The following is a 6,000-nucleotide window of genomic DNA, read 5'->3' as shown; positions in this document are numbered from 1 at the left end:
TGAATAACCTTGCAGGTTATCTGTGTTTTGATGGCTTTCACATGTAATTTGTAATTTGGAAATTCATAAAATGTTAGCTAAAATAAAGGGGAATACAATAATATAGTATAAGCCCTTCTTTATTTTTATGTGGGGGGAAAAAACATATCTCAGGTCCTAGAAATTTACTGACTAAATTCAGATGTAGTCAGAGATAGTACTGGGTATTGTCATGTCTCCCCAGCTAAAATATTGCATTGTTGCACATCAGAGACAGTAACTCATGCCTCTACATTTACTCTATAAATACTTGTTCATCAACAATGCTAGTACCCTAAACTGATGTTAGAAGATAAAAGCATTAAAATCTTAAAATAAAAAAAAAGAATAGATATTTATTTAATAACACCAGAGCCACGTAAAATAATTTTAAAAGATAATATAGTTTTGTAAAACAAGTGCTAAATCTGATGGTATCATCCAGAAAAGCAACCATGTGTTTATGCATTGTGATGTATAATAAAATAAGTCTTTTAGAGGTAGAGGGAACCATAGAGATTACCTAGTACCAATTTCTAAGTTTAAAGATGAGAAAACCAAAGACAAGAATATACAATACACTCTTAAACAAGAAGGTGAGAGGGCTTTTATAAAAGACAGTGTGGTATTGATAATTCATAAGGTAAATAGGTCAATGGACAAAACTAGGAACTCAGAGAAAAGGCCTTTGCATATATCGATGTTCACTATGTGACAGAGTTAATAGAGGAAATGGACAGGAAAAGGTTGGATATATTAATAAAAGGTTCTGGGATAGTTTGCTATCTAGATGGAAGAAAAATAACATGGGACATCTTACCTCACTCAATAAGAAAAAAAAAAATCGGTTGGAGGTAGATGGAAATCACAAAAGTAAAGACCTAAATAAAGTTTTATATCACATGTATAACTTAGAGTAGAAAAGGATTTTCTAAATAAGACATAAAAAACACAGACCATAAAGGAGTAGATTAATAAAATTGACTACATTAAAATTAAGAATGTCTGCTTATCAATATATACCATTAAGAGAGAGCAAAAAAAATTCATAAATACAGAAGATATATGCAACATATATAAACAACGAAGAACAATTACCCAGAATATATGAAGATTTTCCATGAATCAATAAAAATAAAACAACCTAATAGAAAAATGTTAAAAAAATGTGAACGGTGACTACACAGAAGATGGAACTCTAAATGAACAGTAACATATCAAGAGATATTCAGTCTTATTATAAGGAAATGGAAATGAAAGCTACAACAGCTTTCCATTGTATACCGCAGCCTGCCAAAAATCCCCGCAATATCATATGTTGGTGAGTATGCAGGAACTTTTTTATTGTAGATGGGATTAGCAGTTGGTGTTAGCATTTGGAAACTTTTCCTATAAAGTGACATAAATGTAACCCACAACACAGGTAAATGGGCATGTGCCTCAGGGAACATGTATAATAAGAATGCTCACAGCAGCATAACTACCCGCCCCCCGCCCCCCCCCCAGAAAAATGAGAAACCACCCAAAAGTCTTTTAACAGTTGTCTGGATAAATTATGGAACAGTTTTACAATGGAATATTACAAAGCAACAAAAATTTTAACAAGCTACAACTTCATATATCGACATGAATGAATCCTAAAAGTAATAAGGTTGAGTAAAAGAAGTCATAAAAGAATATTTACTGATTTCATTTACATAGAATTCAGGTGGCACACTTCTTTAAAAAGCAAAAAAAAAAAACAAAAAAACCCTAAAGATCATGAAAATCAAGATAGCTATTTCCTCTGGAAGCCATAAAAGCAGACATGGAATGTCCCAGTTACCGGACGAAGTAATAGACTATATTCTAGATCAAGGTCTTGTAATAAACAAGGTGCTTTTATAACTTGGGTTATAATTTAATGGATTATAGTTTCATAGTTTTATGATTATTATACTATACATATGTATATTTTATAGTACCTTTTATATGTATGATAGATTTTACATCACAAAAGTGATTTTAAAAGGAAAAAAGGCAAGAAACTCAATATAGTGGAAAAGACTTGGACCCAGAAGTTACTACTATAAATTCAAATGTTAAAAAGAAAAACGTTTTCTGTAAACTTCTGGTCACTCAACTGTTCAGCAGTAGAAACAGTATTTGGAACAAGGAGGAGTAGGGGAGTGAATAGCTTTCTGAGTTCTCTGGATAATATAACTGAATATTTTGGAAGTTTGAGAAATATTAAGCTCCATTTCATTGTCTAGGCATCAAGCATCTTCTAAACACCAGATGCTTCAGAACATTGTTTCTTGTTATCACAACAAATTTGTGAGGCCTATATTATTACACCTGTTTCACAGAAAAGAAATCTGAGGTTCGGAGAGGTCAAATGCCTAGCCCAAATTAATACAGTCAAAAAGGAGACAGTATACCAGAGTTTCTTAAACTTCACTGTGCAAATGAATCTCCTGAGATCTTATTAGAATGCAGATTCTGATACAGGGAGTCCAGGAAGCTGAGAACCTGCATTTATAATAATCTCCCAGGGGCTTCCAGGGCTGCTGATCCACAGAAGCAATCGAATATCATGGGTTCTTGGAGCCACCCTGCCTGGAACTCTGATGCCATCATTATGCAGTTTCGTGCCACAGGACAATTACATTACTTTTTTCACCTGTAAAGTGGGTGTGATAAAACTTAGCTCATAAGGTTGTTGTGATATTTAAAGCTACAATATTCATGCAGGGTTTAGAACAATGTCTGAGTTGTAAGCATTCAAAAATGGAGTCATTTTCAGTAAGTGGCATAGAGCTATTCTAACGAGAATTCTACAGTTATAAAAAAAAAAAAAGGAAGTAATAAATTATACTAGAGAGGATTCAGCACAAACATTAGGAAAAACTGCCAAGAGTGAATCATAACAAGGAACTCTGCCATGCTGACTCCTTAAATGCTACTCATTCATCTTGCTAGGTCTTGTTATTTTATGTACCTTTATAAAAGAGTACTTAATGCTGCATTATGTGGGTGGAGACAAACTTTTCTGGGAAAACAGCTAAGGCTTGGTATTCACCCAACTGGTTAAAACTGCTAATCAAATCCAAACTGACAAACGCTCTTTAAATAGGAGCCATTTTGAAGTTAAAATGTTACATTAAATGGAATCATTGGCTAAAGGTATTTTGGAGAGAAAGGCAAATGGGAAATATTACTAACACCAAGTTCCTCTCTTCCTAATACCTATTGCTGTCTCCCTTTAATCACCAAAGTGAAAGCTATGGCATGGTCTTTGTTCATTCCTTTTTTTTCATCTAGTCAACCTAGATGACTTGTTTTTAGTAACAAAGAGCTATGCTTCCAGTGAGAATTCTACCGTTACTAAAGGGAGCTAATAAATTATACCAGAGAATCTTCAACACAAACACTAGGAAAAATTGCCAAGAGAATCACAGCAAGGAATCTGTCTCTGACAGGAGTGACAGTGCTGGGTCTCGGGCTGGGGCCTGCACGCTGCTGGGGTGCGAAGGGTCAAGCTCATTTTTCACACTGCCTCTCCTTGTATCTTTTAAAATATATATTAATGTTTAATGAGTTTCTTTTAAATTAGTATAAAGGAACCACTTTGGGAGTTTGCATTTAAGAACAGTCATTGTGCCTCCTGCTCCCTGATGCCTTCTCCATTCTGAGCTCATCTTAACTTGCACTCTTCTCAGAGAAGACGGAAATCCTCACACAACCCAGCACAGCTAATGAGGGCTCGCAGGAGGACTGAGGGATAACATAACCCTATATTTATAGTAGGCCCAAGAGCTGGTATGAGGGTTATGTCAGGACTTGCCTCTATCTCAATCACACCCCACCCCAACAGTCACAAGGGAAAAAAAAAAAAATCTCACTGAAAACACAGTGTCTGATATGCAAATACTGCTGCCAAATGAGTGCTCCAGCCATCGTTCACAGTGCTTTTCTCATCAAAGACCATACAAGTCACTTGGTAAATTTTAAAAAGCAGATTTCTAGGCTTTATTCTAAATCTACTGAATCTGAATTACTAGGAGTGGTCCCAGGAATTTTCATTTTAAACAAGGTCCATAGTGCTGTGGTCTGAATGTGTGTGTCTGCCACGAAATTCATATGTTGAAGCCTAATACTCAATGTGATAATATTAGGAGGTGGGGGCCTTTGGGAGGTGATTAGGTCATGATGTCAGAGTCATGAACGGGATTAGTGTCCTTACAGAAGCGGTTAAAGAGCCCTCTCGCCCTTAGTGGGCAGCCACCACAGGGAGTAATGACAGCACAGTCATGGGGGTGGAGTCACACTCCTAACCCCAAACATCTAGAGCCACCAGTACTGCAATAGGACCTTCAAGGTACATGATACAGACACAGAGCCCCTGCAAGGACAGGATCACCCAAAATCATGGGGGCAGGGTCACCAAGAGCCTTGGTGGCCCAACCTTTGCCCTAGTGGATCCAGAAGACAATGGATCTTAACTGATATTTTAAAAGGACAACTTTAATTGTAGGTTGGGTTGAGAATTTCTGGTTTGGCTCTCCTGTCTTCTATTCTCTTTCCTCTTTATGAAATATCCCCTTTTTTTTATTTCTAGCAAAATTTTGATTTTGTTCATGTATTTATCCTTATCGTCTATGTTCCATTCAGCTGTCTTACTGAAGTAGAGAGACAGAGGAGAGCTTTCAGAGTTATTACAATGGCAGCTGGAAATTGAAGAGGAAATTCTTAAAAAGGGGGAGCCACAGAGAAGTGCATGTCAAAATCTGAATACAAACTTCTTTGAACACTTAGCTGACTCCTGAGCTGTGTGCACACATAGCAAGATTCCAGGAGCCAAGCAGAAATAAACTCTGGAAACCCTAAAAAGATAAGCAAGAATTTTAACAACTATTTAGTGCTACAAAAACTAAGTTTAGAGTTCAAATCATGTCAAACTAGAAGGTTTAGCAAATACTTAGTTTTTTTTTTTTTTCCACTGAAATCCCAAGGGCCACTTTTTGAAAGTAAGAACCAAAATCCAGGACTAAGAGCTAAGCCCTAGAGCTAAGGGAAAATAAAGTTTTTCCCATTTCCTCTTTGTTTTTAATGTAAAAAAGCCTAAAACCAAGCCTCCACAGGATCCGTCTGTAATTTAACTGCTGATAGGAAAAAAACAAACAAACAAACAAAAAAAAAAACATACCTCAGAGGAAGATAATGGAATCCACAGTTTATATAATGTATCACTGATAATGTCTGGTATATGACTAAAAATTCTAGAAGCGTGAAGAAATAGGAAAATGTGCTCCATATTAAATTTTTAAAAAGAGATGAGGGAGGATTGAGAGTGTACCAGAGGAAGCATATCTTTCTTACTTTCAGATATGAACAGGAGAGCATATATTTATCAGTGCCTTCAAGAGTCTGCCCACAGTGATTCCTGGAATCCTCTGCCTGAAACATTCCCCACCGACCCCCCAGTTCACCTTCTGGCTGCTCTACCTCACCCTTCAAACCTCATCTTAAACATATGTCCTCAAAGAGGCCTTCTCTAACCCAGAATAAAATCAGAACGCTTTGGTATTTACTGCAAAAATACCTTGTTCTTTTCCTTCATAGAACTTACCACAGTGTGGGATTACGCATTTATTACTGTAGTATTTTCTGTTTTAAAACCTGTTTTTCTCATCACTGTATACCTAATATCTAACGGAGCATAGCATGAGTGGTCACTGAGTGAATAAGTAATGAATAAATGTTACCTATTAAAAAAAAAAAAAGCAAATAGCCTCGATTTCTGCTGGTGCCTATTATGTAACTTTCTTAATCCATTTGGGCTGCTATAACAAAATACCACACCCTGGCTAGCTTATCAACAATGGAAATTTATTGCTCATGGTTCTGTATCCTGGGAAATCCAAAATCAAGTTACCAGCATGGTCGCATTTTGGTAGGGGACCTCTTCCTGATTCATAGCTGGCATCTTCTCACTTTGTC

The sequence above is a fragment of the Rousettus aegyptiacus genome, unplaced genomic scaffold (assembly GCF_014176215.1).
Source record: "Rousettus aegyptiacus isolate mRouAeg1 unplaced genomic scaffold, mRouAeg1.p scaffold_m13_p_4, whole genome shotgun sequence".
Classification (NCBI taxonomy): domain Eukaryota; kingdom Metazoa; phylum Chordata; class Mammalia; order Chiroptera; family Pteropodidae; genus Rousettus; species Rousettus aegyptiacus.
The sequence above is the reverse complement of the archived record's forward strand: the minus strand, read 5'-3'. Positions refer to the sequence as shown.